Source organism: Colossoma macropomum, unplaced genomic scaffold, assembly GCF_904425465.1.
Source record: "Colossoma macropomum unplaced genomic scaffold, Colossoma_macropomum, whole genome shotgun sequence".
Classification (NCBI taxonomy): Eukaryota; Metazoa; Chordata; class Actinopteri; order Characiformes; family Serrasalmidae; genus Colossoma; species Colossoma macropomum.
In genome coordinates this window covers 1,839,489-1,859,984 of record NW_023494791.1, presented here as the reverse complement: position 1 = coordinate 1,859,984, position 20,496 = coordinate 1,839,489, and positions in this window count along the sequence as shown.

Genomic DNA, 20,496 nt, shown 5'->3' with positions numbered 1-20,496 from the left:
TAAATGTTTAAACTTTACGTTCAAAATTGACCCTAAGTTACTCGACAGCTCTGACAGTCTGCAAAAACCATGTTGTAAGTCATTATATGGAACAGATATTGCTAATTAAACCAGCTGTGGGGTCAAATGAGCAATCTAGGGGTTAATATACTTCAGAAGACCACAGGAAGACCACAGAAACTTTCATTCAGAGCTTTTATCTTCTTGGTGATGAAAACATTTCTTAATCTTGACTGATCTGCCCTGCGTACTCATGCAGTGTTCCTCCCACCGTCTGCCCCTACTGGGCTTCGTCTAGTGGATTATGATAAACAAGTGTTCCTGGAGACCTGCTCCTTATGTCATAGCCATACCTGGACAGTCCAGTTATGTCTATTTTCCCGCACCTGCATGCATTATGTGCTGCTTATTGCCTCCAGGTTACATGATTAAGCTGTTCTCACACTGACTTTGAGGAACTGACCTCTTACAGTGTTGATGATTCACACAGGGATAGGCCGCAGTTTCAAAAATCAATCTGTCATGAGTTACGCAAATGTTCAAGAACACAGACACAGTGACCTTCATGAGTATCAGCAGCTTTAGTACTGCTGTAAGATTTCTTTACAGTGGAACCAGGGGTCGCCATGACTACAGCACAAATATAGACATTTTATTTACTATCCAGAACCACCAGAGAACCTACACGAGTCTTCTGAGTTTATATGGAATGTTGATGATGGAAAATAGTGGAAAATCTGAAATAAAAAGTTTTGTGTGGGGACTATTTTGCCTCACAGCGCCCTGCATGTTATGTATCCCTCCACCATGAATCAATTTTTAAGCCAAAATCTTCTCAAAACTATCATAAAACAGTGTCTCAGTCATCAGGCAGTGAATTCATAACCATTTCATGTAGGAACTTTCTGTGAGGGAGCTTTTAACTGTGAACAGTTCTGACTCAGTAAGTTTCTCTAGAACAGAACGATTCACACCAAACCACTCTGAATCACTCTGATTACATCTTAACCACTTACGCAGAAATTTAGAAAAATCATGAGAGTTTCACTTTAACCCCCTAAAACCTTTATAATTCTGCAATTATTCATAAGGTTTATTATTTAGGAACTTTCAATTAGGAAACAGAAATTACTCAGTTGCTATTGTGAAACGAGCCAAATAAAATTTTAAATTATAATAGAAGTTTTTTTTTTAATCTCCATTTTAGTCTTAAAAAAAAAACAAAAACAGTTTCCATTTATGTTGTATTGAAATTTATTGGTAATGGACCACTAGAAATGATTCAATATATATATATATATATATATATATATATATATATATATATATATATATATATATATATACTTTACAGGAGAATGAGAAAACCTACTTTACTTTTAATGTAAGTCAGTGAAACCAGACGTCTTTCCAAGTCATTTTAGGCCATTCTTTTGGTCCATTCATCATGAAATTTACACACAATGTAAACAGGTATTTTCAAATTTTGTCAAAAACTGAAAATTTACAAAAATGGAGATATGAGGTTTTGTTCCAACAGCAGCGATATGTATGTATATATATATATATGTATTAGTTACATAGATGTGAGGTATATTAGTTTCATTCTCTGTAATTTTCTTTATTCAACCATATCTGAACAGATTGTTTTCATAAAGCATGTTGATGTATACTTAAGGCTAAATTTGCATTGCCAAACACAATTTTAAATAGATATTAAAGGTTATTCAGAGAAAAGCATATGGCATATCAATTATTTACAGCCTGTTGTGCCAACTGACCGCTTTCCATTCATTTTAATACGTGTTTTATTTCACACACATGCTCCCAATAAGACAGTAACTGGTCATGACTGCTGTGATTAAGAACCCATTGCTCTCAGATGTCTGGGCACAGAGTGCACCTTCTGTTCCCAAATCCACCGCCTGTTTTCTCCATTAGAAATCTAAGATTCTGCTGAACTGCTCAGATAATCCTCATCAGTACTGACACCGAGCGCTGTGCAAAATAACCCCACTGCCCTGTCCCAGCACTGCTCTCATAAATCCACGGACAATTCGGCGTCAGCTGACACAGCCTTCCTGATCTTAGCGTGCACAACCTGAGGCCTACAGAGAAGGTGGGAGAAGGTGCACAGCTCCCTCACCAACAGTTCCTCTCCTACAGCAGCGAGTCAATGTGTTTCCATATCCTGAGTTGCTCTCTGATTTTCTGCTGTGCAGCCCACACTGGAGCCTCTCCTCTCTCAGCTGGTGCCTGCTGTGAGCTCACAGTGGAAACTACGAGGCAGTTCACCACTTCAAACAGGCAGCGAGATAAAAGACCCCGGGTGAGGTGCACGTACGTTTCGCCATGCGATGCAGCCTCTGCTCCCAGCTGGCTCACTCAGATCAGGCTGACAGATAGACAGACCACCAGAAGCTTTATATTGTTCAATAGACACAGAGGGTCCACATCAGCCCATCTCCTCTCACTTTAATATGGTCTTAAAGGGGAAATCCACAGATTTTTCCAGATTTCTGCACAATTCTGCGTGTGGGATGTAAACAGAGTGATTCAGAGTGGTTTGATGTGAAATGGTTCAGATTTCTTTACAGTGGTGGTGATAGGAACCAGGGGTCGCCATGACTACAACACAAATATAGACATTTTATTTACTATCCAGAACCACCAGTGAACCTACACGAGTCTTCTGAGTTCATATGGAATCTTGATGATGGAAAATCTGAAAAGTTTTGTTTTGGGACTATTTTGCCTCACAACACCCTTCATGTATCCTGCTACCATGAATGGATTTTCAAAAATACTTTTACACCAAAATCTTCTCAAAACTATCAAAACACAACCTCTCAGTCATCAGGCAGTGAATTCATAACCATTTAATGTAGTAACTTTCTGTGAGAGAGCTTCTGGTTCCTATCTGGTTCCTATCACCACCACTGTGAACAGTTCTGACTCGGTAAGTTTCTCTAGAACAGAGCGTTTCACACCAAACCACTCTGAATGACTTTGAATGTCTCAACCATTTAATTATGCAAAAATTTTTAAATATTGGTGGAGTTGCCCTTTAACACTTGTATTCAGTAATATATTTAATGTTTATTTACACTATTTAATCTTCTGTTCTAAGCTAATTGTAATATTGTTATATGTTCCGTTTTGCACCAAACCACTCTGAATGACTCTGTTTACGCTGTAACGACGGAATTATGTAGAAATATTGAAAAATCAGGGGAATTTCCCTTTAACCCCTGAAAACCTCAGGTTATTCATCATAAGGCGTATAATTCAGTCACTGCTTTAAATTATTCACTTGCTGCCATAAAACTTGCCCTGTGCTGAAAAGGCATTATCAAAAGTTGCAATCATTTAAATAAGAGCTGTTAATATGCAGAGTATAATGCTTTCAATTCACAACATTTTTTAAAAATAAAACAAAATATATTTGGGTCATTCTACAGAAACGTCCATTTTTGTGTCCCTAGCCTTTACAGATATTTTACACTTCAAAAACAAGTTAGGATTACAATTTATTATATATATATATTATATATATATATATTTTAAAATAAAACAATGGTATTTTAACAATTACACCTTCTTGAGCCTCAATTTAGCAATATTGGTTTTTAAATCAATTATCTAGAATTCCAAGCACCACAGAAGAGCTCGTCCTCACAGTCATGTGTGAAGGCTGAGGCCATATTTTGAAGTAAAAAACACATTTTTCTGCCATTTTAACTGCAATAATCTATATATATATATATATATATATATATATATATATATATATATATATATATATAAATATATATAATATATATAAATTAACTGAAATATATAAATTAACTGACATAAAGAAAACAAATGCCAAATAAATATTATAAAATATATAATGAACGTTGTTGTCCCCAGGAGTCGTGTCACTGGTGTTACTGCATAACTAAAAATCTCTTATTTTGAAATAAAAGTCACACTGATGACATCACTCGACTTCCTTTTATCTGTTTTCTGAGGATCTTTGAAGAAAAGCACATGGTGAGTCCACTGTGTCTTTCAGTTATCAGAGATTTTCTCATTTAGCTCATGATTTCATATGAAGCTTTTAGCTGAAGTCACTGGCGTGACCGACTTTATTCTGAGGTAACTGTGAAAAAATAGAACACAAATGGATTAAATTCCATATTTTAGTGGATATTCCATGATTGACCACATGTGGTTTGATGCTCTGTAGCAGGTATTTAGTAAAATGCATTGTTCATTAAAAATGTCTCAGGTGTTCCTTTATTATATGTAACACCTATGAGGATCAGTAACACCAGTGACTCCTATGGAGAGAGAAAAGTGGACGTTTCTGTAGAATGACCCATACATATATATATATATATATATATATATATATATATATATATATATGTGTGTGTGTGTGTGTGTGTGTGTGTGTGTGTGTGTGTGTATGCTTTCACCCTTTCTACTACTACTCCCACTATTACTAGTGATAATAATATCTGTGGCTCTGAAATGTGGACGTGCTTTACTTTTTACTCTCATTAAATCAGTTTGCTTTCTGAAATAGGAAGTATGTCTGGCGGAGCTGCATTGAAATGAATTTGCAGAGATTATACGAAGGTCCTACTTTCCTGTTATTTCACGACCAAAGCACATCATGTTTTGAGGTCAGAGGCATGTAGTGTTTTTACCGTTTCTTCACTGGAAAACAGAGCTGCTGTTCAGCTAGTTTCAGTTCTAAATGCATTGCAGAATAATGGAGCAGCGCTGAGGACAGAAGCAGGAGCTCACTTCACCGCCGAGGCCCTATCATGCTGTAAAGCATTAAACAGTAACAGATTCAGGAGCCTCTTGTTCTGTGTGCCTCTCCACATCTCCGAATGACCAACGTTCTCAGGTGCAAATGCAACCGAAAAGGAGGCCTTAAGAGTGCAACAAAAAGCCTCGAGGTTCAGTGGTGCCACTTCATGCAGCGGAACAGAGAGGAAACTTTCTTTTTTGCTTTTGTGCGCTGGGCTCAGAGATAAACATCAGAAGAGCAAGAAGTATTATGGAAAGTTTTGTGTGAATGAACTCAATAGAGGAAGACATTAGTCTGGGGTCTTTAACCACAGCATCCTGAGCGCGCTGCCTCTCGTCTGCAGTTCAGGAGCTGCCTGTCGATGCTTGGTGAAAGAGAGAAACTGCACCTGCGTGTCTTTCCAAGCAGAGAGTGCAGATTTCCTGAATGATGTGGTCTAAAGAGTGAAAAGGCTGCTCGAGGTCTGCTGGGCCTTCAGCGGGAAGCGGTGACAGAGCCGCTCGCTGAGGTGTTTATACCAGTGATGGGAGAGCGGAGAGGGATTCGAGCTCTTTTATCTGGTGTTTATTTGCCCTCTCTCATGTTTCAAAGAGCTTAATCTGCTTTGATCGGGGTGCAGTTTCAATCAGGATGTAATAAATATGCCTGCTAAATATGTAACATGACAGAGAAACAAACGCTGTTTATAGTGCACAGGGTCAATCTCATGAAAACGTGACTTATGAAAAAATAAACAAAATATGTAGTAAAAATATAATAAAAATCTTCAGAAAAGTTGCATTTTAAAATTAAATACATGCATATTTAACAAAATATGGAAATAGTTGGGGAGATATCTACATTTTCAAATATTTTTATAAAAATTTCACCCAAAATTCCTGGATTATAATTTGGGTGCCACTTTTATGATTTTTTTAAAAATAAATTTAACTTTTAATTCTACTACTACTAATACCACTACTACTACTTCTACTACTACTACTAATAATAATAACAGTAATAATAACGTCCTTCACAGAGCACTTTTCATATTGGTAGCACCTCAAAATGTTTCACAAAAAAGGTAAATGAACAAAAAAGTATTAATTATAAAATAATTAGAGGCTAAAATATATTAAAGAACAAATTAATAAATACAAAGTGGGAGGTAGAATTCCAATTCAAAAAGCTAAATTAAAGAGATATGTTTACAAATGTGTTTACAAAAGTGTGACTGCCTAAAAAAACTGAGTTGCACGGTTAAGAAGTCTATTTACAGAAGGAGGCCTAAACTAATAAAGATATTACAGGGAGATTCACTCAAAAGAGGCCCCGAATATTCTGTAATAACTCTTGCTAGGATGAAGCAATCTGAACGAAACAACGTGCAATGAGCTCCTCAGTATATGGAGCTTTAAACAAGCCATGATGCCCCTGCATCGGAGCAATGAGGTAGGCGGCAGACAGCCGTCACAACGTTTAACCTCAGTTTGCAACTTCTGGCTCTGGCAGAGAACGGAGATCACTTCCAGCATGTAATGCAATTGATTACACATACGTCAAGTATGTAGTGCACTTTTTCAGTTCAGATTGCTTCATTCTAATAGGAGTTACAGCAGAATATTCGGGGCCTTATTCGAGTGAATCTCCCTGTACAATTTTACATAATAACTGCATTAAGAATAATATTTTTTTCTAGAAACAACTATATTTCCAAATTCACACAATAAGCAAAAGCAATTTTAACTAAAATCAAAGTGTCTGAGACAATATTTCTTATTACTGTAACATTTACGACCGTAATAACTACTGTAATGTTGTCAATAACAAAAAAATAATAAATGCATTATAAGAACAATCTAAGGCTGGGTTTTTCCTCTTAAATGTATTTGATTATCTGAGCTCAAACTGTAGGGATCATTACCAGAACAACAATTTTTAAAATATATATACACAAGTTTATCTAATTGGCTGGAAATTTTAAAGGAGGGAAGAAAGATCTGAAATCTGAAAGTGTGTGATGAGCAAAGTGTGGCCTCAGGTTCATCGTGGCTATGGACAATGTTAGCTAAGAAAGCTAAGAGCACTTAATTACTGCAACACATTTTTCATAACTTCTTAATTCAAATCAATGTTACAGTAACGACACCTTAAATTGTCTGTCTGTTTAGATAGTTTAAGCCATTAAATATCCCGCTGACCCCAAACTTACTCAGTCAGCTGAGCTAAAAGGCTAATGTTACACTGTAAATGACACAGAGAATAAAACAATTAGATTAGAGTAGAAAATAACAAAACAGAGACGATGTCATAAAACACAAGTAAATTTGAGTAAATAAACTTGTATTAAATAAGTTTATTAAAAATAAAAATATATTACTGAATACAAGTGTTGAAGGGGAGCTCCACTGATCACTCAAAATTTCTGTGTAGTTAATTGATTAAGATAAAAACAGGGTCATTTAGAGTGGTTTGGTGTGAAAAGCTCCGTTTTAGAGAAACTTACCGAGCCAGAATTGTTCACAGTGGTGTTGATGGGAACCAGACGTCTTTGAGAGTTTACTGTAGGTCTGCCCAAAAGTGTGGCTCAATGGCCAAAGACATGTGCCAATGTTAGAAGGTTAGCCTAACCTTGAGACCATACCCAATTAGAGAACAAACAAAATTTTACTGATTTCTACATTTAAATTATTAAAGTTTTAATATAAAAGTATTTTAATAATAAAATATAGAGTAATATTTTAAAATACATTTATAAAAACTTGATTTTGAGCCTAATTTTTTTTATTTGTATACTGTTTTGTTTTTTTTTTGGTCCATCACAAACATTGTGCACCTCCCCAACCGCCCCCCACCACCACCACAAAATAAATAAATAAATAAATAAATAATAATAAAATAAATAAATAAATTGGGTGTAATGCTTAATGTAAAGTTTCTGCATGAAACGGTTATGAATTGATGCCCGAGACTTTGTTTTGTGATAGTTTTGAGAAAGTTTTGGCCCAAAATGTATTCAGTCTATTCATATGGGTGGGATACATGCAGGGCGTTCTGAGGCAAAATAGTTCCCAAAGAAAACCTGCTTTTTCAGATTCATCACTATTTTCCATCATCAACATTCCATATAAACTCAGAAGACTCGTGTAGGTTCACTGGTGGTTTTGGATAGTAAATAAAATGTCTATATTTGTGTTGTAGTCATTGCAAATGCTGAACTAAAAAAAAATTTTACAAAATAATAACAATGTTATTAAAAAAAATGTCATGTTCATGAAAATGACTCAGAGGCCTCCAGTGAATCTGACTGTCTAGATAACCCGTAACATATATGTTGTACGTGCTTGGCCCCCTACATTGCCACCAGAAACATCAAAGTGAGAATAAAAGGCGACGATTATCTAAAGATGTGCATAGATATTTTTCTAGGAGTGTCAATCAAATCAGGGACCTGCAGCCGAACCTGTGACCTGCCAGGTGACATTCCTCACCACAGAGTCACTTGTGATCGTGATTGAGCACAATGTGGAGTTTGTGAACAAAACTTGAAGAAAATTTGAAACTCAGTATCATGTATTATAAACTTTTCTGCTTTTCTTTTTTCTGCTCTTTTGCTGTTCCAAAGTTTCCAAAGTTTTACCATGTAAACCACACGCATGATTGTGAGCGCTGCAGGTTCACGTATCCTGTGTGCCAATCATGAGTTTTATCATAAGATGTCTTGTGCAAGAGCCGTTTCAACATGAACAAGAGCCTTTCAGAAATCTGCTCCCACACACTCTTAGAAAAGATGGTTCTTCAAAGGGTCTCTAGTAAAGAAATTGGTTCTAGCATGCTTAGTATGTTTATATGGTTCATTGCATGGTGAAATGGTTCTTCAGATGGATGGACATGGCTCTATACAGCACCAAAAACCCTTTTCAAAAAAGTTCTATATAGAATCTTATATAACACATCCCACCTAATGTGAAGAACCATTTAAGTGTGCAAGGGTTTTTTGAGTGTTCATGATTCTATATAGAACCCATTTTTCTTTACTAGAACCCTTAAAAACCCTTTACTAGAACCCTTGAAACAATACTGCTCAAGGCCACTTAAAGACCTAGACAGATACAGGTAACTGTAGAAATAAAGGTGTTTATTTGTATTTGGTAATAATAGATGATAATGACATTAGAGTTATGTTCATAACTGTTTTTAAAGGTAAACGAATACAGATACAACTACATAGCAAAATATAATAAGAGATAAAACATAGCACTGAGCACAAAAAGCTAAAAAAAGAGAAATAATGGAACAGTAATGTAGATGGATGTGAATAAGGCAAAGGTTAAAGGGGAATTCCACCAAAATTTCCCATAATTAAATGGTCAAGATGTAAACAGAGTCATATGGAGTGGTATGATCTGAAATGATTCAGAGTTGTTCACAGTGGTGGTGACAGGAACCAGACGTCCACCACTAAAAGCTCCCTCACAGAAGGTTATTATATTATTGCCTGATGTCTGAGACATCATTTTATAAAAGGTTTTGAGAAGGTTTTCGCCTAAAATGGGGAAGTTCATGGGGAAGAGGTACATGCAGTTAACCCTCTGCTGCACATGTTAGGATAGAAATAAAAAATATATATTTAACTAACTTTTTCGCATAAATTTGACCTAATTAATACATTCAAAAACCTATTTTTAAATGATAATGTGTGCATGGGTCTTTTTGGGGTTTGTTGCCTTGAGGCAACATTATGCGACAGTGAGAATGAATAATACAGAGTCATGTTCCCTGAAGTGGTGAGACCTGGCTTGTGACTGGCTAAATCCATTCCACTGCTGCCGTGCTGCTTCTAGGCAACAAACCACAAAAAAGAGGTTTAAAAGTGTCCACTAAGAAATAGTAAGACCCAATACGTACTTTTTATAGACTTAACTGAACTCTTCCCTTTATTGTTAACCCTGTCATTGTCGTTAAAGATGTTTAATGTTATTGTAAAGTAAGGAAAATGGATATGTTGCCCTGAGGCAACATCATGCAATAGAAGGTTAAGAAGGGCTCTGTACAGAAGTGCTGTGCATGTAGCAGTGAAGGTCATTAAGTTGTCTTTCATCACTAAAAGATCTCAGTGAATTTAAAAGAGGTTTTTGCAGGTAAAACATCAGCAGTTCACGCTGAAGTAAAGAAGACCATGACATTAAAACAAAGTGCCAAACTGACTCAGATTCATTATGTAATGATATTTAGTTGGCTTGCTTTTTGTGCAAGACAGTGAATAATGGACAAAATTGCAAAACTATGACTGACATGCCTCTCAGCCAATCACAACCGCTCTAAATGTACCTTCCTCTGTTAAGAACCTCTCAGCACTGACGGCTTCAAACAGCTGAAAAACATCGCCGAGCTGGTTTGTGTTTAATGTTTTACCAAATATTCCCTAAAGGGTTTAAATCTGGACTCTGACCAGCCAAAACCAATAATAAAAAACATTATATTTTGTGTTTGGCCCATTTATTTGCCCAGAAGTGTAAGTTAGTTGGCCAGTTAGCCTCACTTAGATTACCTGCTGACAGTTTTGTTGGTAAATCAGCCAGATCAAACCCAGCGCTCACATCAGTGATTAAAACATTCAGTGTAAAGATAAATATTAATGCAGTTCTTTGTTCTGTTTCATTAAAGTTTGCTGAAAGATCTCGTGTTAAAGACACTGAATCCTCCCCAGCGTCTAACGTTGCTCTGATCAACTCTAGTGTTAGCTTTAGCATTAGCTAACCTCCTTATTAGACACGAAAACCTGCAGCTTTAACGCCCAGTGACTGAACCAGCTTTCATGAATGTAAACATGCTGTACAGAATCTACTTCATCAGTTCTCAAACATGCATGTCTGCATGGAATATCTTGTAAAGCCAGTTTGATTTTAAAAAATGAATGTTTTAATCTTCTCCTGTGTGTTTTTAAAGTTTCCTTTGTACTACTGAGCCTTTTAATCTGCCAGTGTGAGCGTTACTGATGCTACCAGGTAGCCTGAGCTGAGAGTTAGACAGATTTAGCAACAATAGATAAGTGGAACAGGACTCAGAATTGTGCAAAAGGCCATAAGGGAGGATGTAAAAGCCTCCAATCCCACGTATACCTGTGTGCTGGTGGTTAGGGGAAACTCTAGTGAATGCTTCCTCGCACTAGCAGTTATCAGTGTACAGTAAAAGAACATCTTTCCAGGAAACACGGTGCAAGCTGAAACCGTTAAAAGAGATAAACACAGATAAACTGGCTGCACTAGATTCCCCTCAGTTCATTCAGAGTCGCCGCCATCTCAGACACACTCCTCACATTCATCTCTATGAGGAAATGTATTAATGGGGACATTCTAAGGCTTAATGCACTAAAACAACCACCAAATTTCTTTCACATTTAGTCTTTTATCACTATTCTACTGCCAGATAGATCTAATTTAACCCCTTAAAAGCCAGGTTTGGGTCTGGGACTTCAGAGTTGTTCTTAGTTTATAGAAGTGTGTAATAAAAACGTGGGCCCAGACCATTTATGCAGTTAAATCTACACACATTAAAGATATATATTGCCGCTGTCGGGAGAAAACCTTGTTTTTCAGTTTATGTCATAATTTGAAAATGACTGTTACCCTTTACATTGTGTGTAAATTTCATAATGAATGGACCAAAAGAAACGGCCCAAAGTTACTTAGAAAAAAGTCTGGTTCCATTGACTCACATTAAAAATAGTGTAGGTTTTTTCCTTCTCCTGTAAAGTTATCATTTTGAAGATACGAGGTTTTCTTCCGACAACAGTGAAATATATCTTGTCTATTTGGTAGTAGAACAGTAATATGTGATGTTTGGTGATCACAGATCATTGCTTTAGTATATTAAGCCACATTAAGCTTTTTCCTTACAATGGGTTCCTATACAGAGTAAAAAGCCTAATGTAAGAATCATTACTACGAACAGTAATAAGGAAGAGAAAGTTGGTGTTACTTGGTTGTGAGTTTATTACATTTAGCCATGTTGAAGGGAAATTCCACAGATTTTTCAAAATCCCTCCAAAACTCAGTGCATGAGATGTAAACAGAGAGATTCAGAGTGGTTTGGTGTGAAATGGTTCAGATGTCTTTACAGTGGTGGTGATAGGAACCAGGGGTCGCCATGACTACAACACAAATATAGACATTTTATTTACTATCCAGAACCACCAGTGAACCTACACGAGTCTTCTGAGTTTATATGGAATGTTGATGATGGAAAATAGTCATACATCTGGAAAAATATGTTTATTTATTTTATTTACATTTTGTCTCATGATTCCCTGTATGTATCCCTCCACCATAAGTGGGTTTGAAAAATGTTTTACACTAAAATCTTTTCAAAATTATCTTAACCATTTCATGTAGTAACTTTCTGTGAGGGAGCTTTTAGAGGTGAACGTCTGGTTCCTTTCACCACCACTGTGCACAGTCCTGACTGAAGGGAGCGTTTCTCACCATACCACTCTGAATCACTCTGTTTACACCTTAATGATTTAATTATGATGTGGAATTCCCCTTTAGGTGTTTTAAAATGTCTCTGATTTATGGGCAAATCTGAGTCAATATCTGTTGCTTTCGGCATGGAAAGAGAAAACCTTGCTCACTTATCACTGATGGCCTCCTGATATCATTGGTTGCGAATTCAGCAGGGACATTTTGAAACTACCCAAGATAATTATTGTGAGGTGGCCGAATGGTGTCAAAAAAGCACGTAGCTTATATTGTTGATAAAATGTTTCATTGAACCTCCCAGTCATATTACATTTTTATTACAAACACAGGACGAATGTGTCAGTGAAGAAAAACTAAGCTGTGCCAAACACAGCCTCAGTCAGTGTGCAGCAGTGCTTAGTAAAGCAGCTAGCCTAACAGCTAACGTCACTACATTTTATTTGTACCAACATCATTATATTTCCATACTACAAAGCATTTACATGTGTAACTCCTGTTAATAATATTGTTCATTTTTGTGTTTTAATGATGAATATTAGCGTTAGATAACATGAGATTCTGGTAACTCGGCCTGCTTTGCCTATGTTGTTGTAGGTTTTAGCCTATCAATGTTTTAGGCCAAAGTTGCACCCCTGTCTGCTATGATTCCAGCACTGCCCCCTTTATTCTAAGTGCCAAATAAGACCGCAGTGATGGAGTGAGTCAGCAGTGGTCAGTGCCACCCTAGCGTGAAGCAGGCTGCTCTTCTGGCTATCGCGGTATGGCAAAGTGAAGCAGTCAGTTAAGAAAAAACCCTCTACCTCCCCTCAGTCATGGCCATCAGAGCAGCTAGCATCTGTTTTAGAGTCTCAGGAATCAGTTTAACTCGCAATGAGAGGCTACTTCACTGGGCACAGCAAGTGAGTGGACACTGGATGACCTTGTCTGCTTAACGAAGCAGCTAATGGTGGCTTTCTACACTAGGAAACGCAGTGCACAGTTAACCCTCTGCTTATGCTTCCACACTGTGGAACTCAATACTCTTACATTTAGGCAGCATAGCTCACACTTTTTTAGGAAAAAACTGAAAGTGCATCTTTTTAATTTAATCTTAATGTAAATAAAATGTAATTTATGCTTTTATTACTGTATTTTACTATTTAATTATAAAGCACTTTGAGCTGCATTGTGTATGAAACATGCTCCATAAATAGTTTATTATTATTAGTAGTAGTAGTATTGTCATTGTTGTTGTTGTTGTTGTCAATGTAGAACCAGAAATAACTCATTCTCCTTCTGTACAGTGACGTATTTGTGAGTGAAACCCAGTATCAGTGATATTCTCAAAGCATAGTATTATAATAATATTTTTCGTGTAACTTTTTCCCCATTTTTCCCCAATTCAAACATTCCAAACAAACCAATTCCTCCTTGCAAGCCAGCTCTCTCACTCCCACAACGCCACCAAGCTGAGCTCCACTGCGTCTTTTCAATCTATTGCTAATGCGACATCACTGGAGCTCAACACGCTTGGAGGAGAACACTAACTGCTAACTCTGTGACATCAGCTATCAGACACCTGCTTCGTTTAGCATCACGCTGAGTGAGCGAGGGAGAGGGAGGACCATCCTACCCAACTAGAGAGAAAGAGAGATAATTAAAGTCGCATGCAAAAGTTTTGGCACCCCTGTCAAAATTCTGTTGTTGATTTTGTAAGTGAAAATAAGCGAAAACAGTCTCTACAGAGAACACGCTTTTTAAATCACGATTACTGTTTATTTATTAGGAAGGCTGGCTCTGTTGTAGATAAGCTGTTAGCCATATTGGACAACACTTCACACCCCCTGCATGCTACACTGGATAAACAGAGAAGCACATTCAGTGCAGACTGTTACACTGCGCTGTGTTAAAGAGGCCGTGTGAGATCTTTCTTACCCACTGATATACGGCTCTATAGCGAGTCTCCTCACTGCAGAGACGGTACTGATCTCCTGCTGTCTGAACTGAGCTGAACCTCATCACTGTATCTCCTCTCCTGTTAATACTCACTGTGCAACATATCATAACCTGCTGCTGTAATGACTCTCACTGCGCACTTTACACTGTAACACTGCTGCAACTCCTAGTTGTTTATCCTCATTGTGCTTCTATTTACTGTGTTTACAGCACATTTAATATTCACACATATACACGTTTTTTCGCTTTGTTAAACTCATGTCAAACGCCATGTTTAAGTGTGTTCTCTGTAGAGGATGTGTTCACCTATTCTCACTTGGACAATCAGCAAGGCATGAAATTTGACCAGGTGTGTTCAAAGTTTTGCATACGACTGTAGGTTTACAGACTTTGGACCCACTTAAAATTGCTTTGGTCACAGAGTTGCCACCGACGTGAACCTAATGTACGCACATACAAACACTGTTAACCACTTTTGGTTTGGTATACCAATCAAATCAGTGGGTCTAACCTTGCCACCCCACTGTAAACGCTCTGGCTACAGCCCTCAGCCTGGCCTGGAGTTAAACTCTAGATTACAACATTTCTGCTTTCAATCCAGGATAAAGATTTTGGTTTGTCAGCAAACTGGCCTTCACAACAATAGCTGCCTGTGTCCAAAAGTGTGCAGTGAGTCGTTTAAAGTGAGCATGAAAAGCCATTTGTTTGTGGTTGTGCTCAAAATGTTCAGTCATATTGTCATTTACTGTAAAAGCCACAGACACAGTTCAGAGGAAACGTCAAGCCCGCATGAAGGAATTGCAAAGAGTTAACATCTGTTCTAGCCTCCTGCTGCGTATGTGCGTGTGTCACATGGACGGTGCACAAAGCAGAGAACAGTGGGGCATGAGCTATATAATTATGTCAGCATGTTTATGCCAAGTTGTGTGGAAGGTACCGTACTTTCCGTGTCCTGCAGATGAGCACTGATAGGCCGGCCGTTTGGAGGAAGAGAGACTTCTCTCTTCACACGAACACTCAAATTAAGGGGGAGTGTCAGCGTGGAGAATTTCAGCTCCACAGAAATGCATTAAGTGCAAAAGTGAAACTGAACGTATTTCCTCCACAACATTCTAAATATAGGATTTACAGTACTGTGCAAAAGACACTTCATGCATTTCATTTCCAGTCCAAATGTTATTCATTTTTCAGGAGATGTTTCCGAGGAGATTAGATATGAGATAATCCGCGTGCATAAGGAAGGAGAAAGTCTTTATTTGTAGTTATCATCCAACACCTGCTTTATCTAATCAGTACTGCATTATGTTAAATCAGGTGCTGCTGATGAGTTGAACAAATTCGTGTGATGTCTGGAGGAGAAATCTGGACAAACTTACTAGATAACCAGTAGATATCTAGTAGATACTGCTACCTTTTTTTTTTTAATTAAAAAAGATTGTTAATTTTTATTTTATGTATGTTAATTGGAATTTATGCTAATGATATATGACTTTACAAACAAAATCACACTTATTAACAACACTCTCAAAAGTCTCATGGCCTAAGCAAATTACTGTATATCATTACAATAAATGCAAATGAACATAAATACAGTAAAAGTATCACAATGAATTAATTTTTCAATAGATTTTTGTGAAGAGATTATACAGATGATAATTGCATGAGGAAGGCAAGTGAAAAAAAACAGAGTTTCCACTTTTTATGGATCAAAAGCTACAGATAAAATGTGTCTCCTAACAACCACCTGGAAGAGCTGGTCGACCCCAAAACTGCCCCCATCAGATAAACAGCACTTAAAGCTTTCATCTCTGAGAGAGAGGAGAAAATCAAGCTGCTTCAGATCTGAAAACATCCACAGGTGTTTCTGTCCATCCTTCCACTGTGAGAAGACGACTCAGCGCTGTGGGTCTGAAAGGATGTGTAGCTGATCAAGAACCTCACTGAGAAAAGGAGACGGACACACCAAACAAAGGAGCTGAACGATGGACTGACCGCCCCAGAGTCCAGTTCCAACACCACTGAATGTGTTTGATTACTTCAGAAAATGATCAACCAGCAAGACTGAACTTTGGAGGTGAGTCTGCAGATTCTTTGAGGAACTGAAAGTGAGTCTCCTGAAAAGAATGGAAGCTGGAATAAAGGTGAAGAGTGACTCACTGACTCACTCAGCTGAGATTAGAGTTAGCTATTGTGTAATTTGCTAAATACGTTTTCTGCTTTTTTTTTCTTGACACTGAAAAATGAATTTCTACTTAATGGTTAAATTGTGAATGTATTTTCTCTACAATATTCTACATTCAGGATGTATTTTTGAATGAAACTAAACTTTTTAATTATAACTGTAGCACAATGTTCTATAAAACCAATATGTTCCTATAGAAACATTTATATACACAGTTGTGTTTAAAGTGTAAATACGTTTACACATCCTCACACAGAGAATGCACTTAAATATGGCATTTTTTGCACATTTTTGTGCATAATTTCTAATCATTGACTGTTTTTACATACATAATATGCCATAACTTTTCCACAGACCACATTCTATGTTTTATTTTTTTCCCAATGCATTGAATTCAGCAAATAAACAGTAATTGTGTATTAAAATGTGCAGAAGTGTGTTCTCTGGAACTTATTTACACTTAGAAGAGAGATCTAAAGAGAAACGTGTTTCTGTCCACCTTTAAAGTCGTAGTTATCTCACTGATAATAATGACCGAGTTCATTTTAGAAGCACCTGAACTGCAGATCATCCCCCTCGTTTCACTGAGGAGGTAATGAGCTCCGAGTTTGTGTGCTGAAATACGCAGGTCAGCGTGTGACCCATGCAGGTGGAAGTTTGATGATTATCACACCTGTTTATAAACATTTGTGCAGACACGTCTGTAACGTGTAGCCCGGTGGAACCCGGCCTGTCTTTATTTATTTATTTATTCCTTTATAGGGCAGTTTTCATAGTGGTGGAGGCTCAGAGTGCTTTACAGACACGATAAAGCCTAACAATAACAGAAGAGACTATGAGTATTCATTTGTAAACACTCACAGTGTTACTGTTTACGGTGTTTACTTTGAATACTTATACTTATTTTTTATATTTATACTTATTATACTTATTTTCTATTATATTTTATGGTTGTTTTAGTATATTTTACTATATATCTGTATTTATGCATCTGTATAATAGTGTAATACTTCTGCTCTTGTTTTGCTTCTTACTGTACTTTGTGCTGCTGTAATGGACGACTTTCCCTCTGGGATTAATAAAGTGATTCATCTATCGATCGATTTATCTATCTATCTATCTATCTATCTATCTATCTAAAATCATATTAGACAATAACAGATTAAAGATAAACCCCAAAGAGCCGTAGAGTTTTACTGAAGCGCTGAGTTAAAAAGCTGCGTTTTCAGATGTTTATTAAAAGTGAGCTCTGAGCTCGACTGTCTAATAAAAGCTGAACTGAGCTCCACAGTTTAGAAGCAGAATAACTGAAAGAGTCTCTCCACGTTTCCTGTGTTTTACTGAAGGAGTTCAGAATCTGCAGATCTGAGATCATAAACAGACCGACGGTCAGGAGCTTTAAGGTCATTTAGAGCTTTAAAAACCAGCAGCAGAGCTTTAAACTCTCTCTAGCAGATCCAGGCGGTCAGGGCAGTGTGTAACGGGGGGATATGAGCTCTCTGCTGTATGAGTTGTTCATAGAGAATATATGAGTTGTTCTGAGAGATGAACGTCTTGTGGAGCTTTTATAACTGTATTGAAGACCTTCACATGAATGCTGTTTGCAATTTCAGTCGTTTGACGTGCTTTATGATCAGATATGGCCAGTTTTATATTGAAATTAAGTTATATTAAGCCAACCTGGTCAAACAGTTCATTTTGTAAGGTCTAGTTTAGTAGTGAAGTACTGATGTTCTTTCATGGTCGACGCTGCAGACAAAAGAACACAGCTGGGCTGCAGGCTCTGTAAGCAATAATAAATAGTTGTAAGCAAAAAAAAAAAGTGTTTTTCTTTAATTTGCTTAGTAATTAGAGTTTATTTTGTCCTCTATTTACAGCACCCGCCTTTCAGATGTGGCATGTGGTTAACATTCACATTCTCAGTTATTATTAAAACGTATTTTTATGCATTTTAGTTTTACCATGTAGAAATTACAACACTTTTTATACGTAGTACCCCCCCCATTTCAGGACCCCATAATGTTTTTGACATAGGGCTTCACTGGTGTTTACTCTGGGGTGTTTAATTGCTTTATTTAAATCTGAGATTTAACCACATCTGAATTGTTTGAGTACAATTGTATTGAATACAAATATAAGCACCTATAACCTGTAATGCTCTGCAATAAAACTGACGTACTGTATACGTCTCAGATTGTGTTCATAACACATGGAGTCTCGGTTGTCCAAGTACTTTGACTGAAAGAAATCTGTTCTGAGTTATTGTGGCCCATAAAAGCTCTGCCTTCAAGACTAAATGATCCGTTACATTCATAAAAACACGACGTCTTTAGAAATCACAGTTGTGCTTCAGACAATAATTGACCCGTTTTTAGAAAGATGAAAAAAAAGGCTTTTATTTACAGCAGTATTGCACAAGTTCAGCACAGCAAGATTTCAGTGCAAAACACAAAACAAAACAGACATAAAAAGAAAAACAAGATTTTTGCTACAAATGTACTGGGTCTGCGAGGTGGAGTCAGATCAGCTTGTGTGCGGATGCTCAGTGCAACAAGACTGAACGCGTCTAAAAATCAAGAGGTCCAGTGAAGCAGAACTCAGCTTGGCCCAAAATTCATCTTCTGTGAAAAACAAATATTTGTTCTGGAATTAATAAACACAAAATATAGTCAGAAAACGGCTGAAGTACTGGGGCTCGAAGCTCTCCCAGTCTTTATGTGTGGGGAGTTTAAAGGGGGATTCAAAATTTCTCCATAATTAAGTGGTTGAGATGTAAACAGAGTCATTCAGAGCGGTTTGGTGTGAAACGCTCTGTTCTAGAGAAACTTACAGAGTCAGAACTGTTCACAGTGGTGGTGATAGGAACCAGACGTCCACCTCTAAAAGCTCCCTCACAGGAAGTTACTACAAGAAATGGTTATGAATTCACTGCCTGATGACTGAGAAGGTTTCAGACTTAAAATCCATTCATGGTGGAGGGACACATCATATGCAAAATAATCCACAAAGAAAACTGATTTCAGATTTATCACTATTTTTCCATCATCAATATTCCATATAAAACACGTATAGGTTCACTGGTGGTTTTGGAGGGAAAATAAAGTGGCAATAAAAGGGTTCTTCTATTGCTACATCGTAACAATAGCAGAACACTTTTTGGTGCTATATATGGAACCATCTACAGCCCCTTCTCCACCAATCTGAAGAACGCTTTCATGATGCAAGGGACCCTTAAATTGTGCAAAGTGTTCTTTGATTGTTCGTGGTTCTACATAGAACTAATTTCTTTACTAAAGAACCCTTGAAGAGCTTTTTTAAAGAACGATAGACCCCTAATTCCTATCACCTCCACTGTAAAGAAATCTGAGCTGATGCATTTCACCTTTAACTTTGATGGACATCTCAAGCGCTGAATTATGCCGAAATTTTGAAATATTGGTGGAATTCCCCTTTCAGTAAATCATGGGTTCAGATAGTTCATAATGCATAGATACTGAACAACAGAGATGACGGAAGCTTCAACTTTTACATACAGTACGTAGAAGGAATAGGTCTTTGGTCTGACTGGTGAACCTGAAACGGTCAAGACGAGCTAAAACGGCCTGTTTCTGATAATTTGGCAAAGTGGGAGAAAACATGACACATAGTTGCACAACGGTCTGTATGACTATCATATAAACAACACCATTTAAGTGCCAAGAACTTAGGTCTGGAAAGTGACCTGAGTCGACCGGGGCGACGGCAATGCGCAGACTGTGTCCGACGCGACAGGAGCCTTTAGCTATGGACAGAAACGAAGCCCATTTTGTTCTAGAAAGATCCACAGGAATGATCCCCTGAGTCACTGAGGCTAATTCTAGTTCCCAAAAATCAAGTTTCTTGACTCTAGAATCAGTCATTAAGACTGTTCTCAGTCAAAAGTCTTCATACCCTCACATGAGGGTCACCTGATTACTCTTAAAGGGCCCACATTCTACATGTTCATCTCCTTTTTCGCCTGAAGTTCATTAATAACATTTGTGTAGTTTTATGTACCAAAAACGGGACGTTTACAGGACCTCTCTTCATCCCTTACAAATAAACAAGACTGATGTATGTCATTGGCTGTC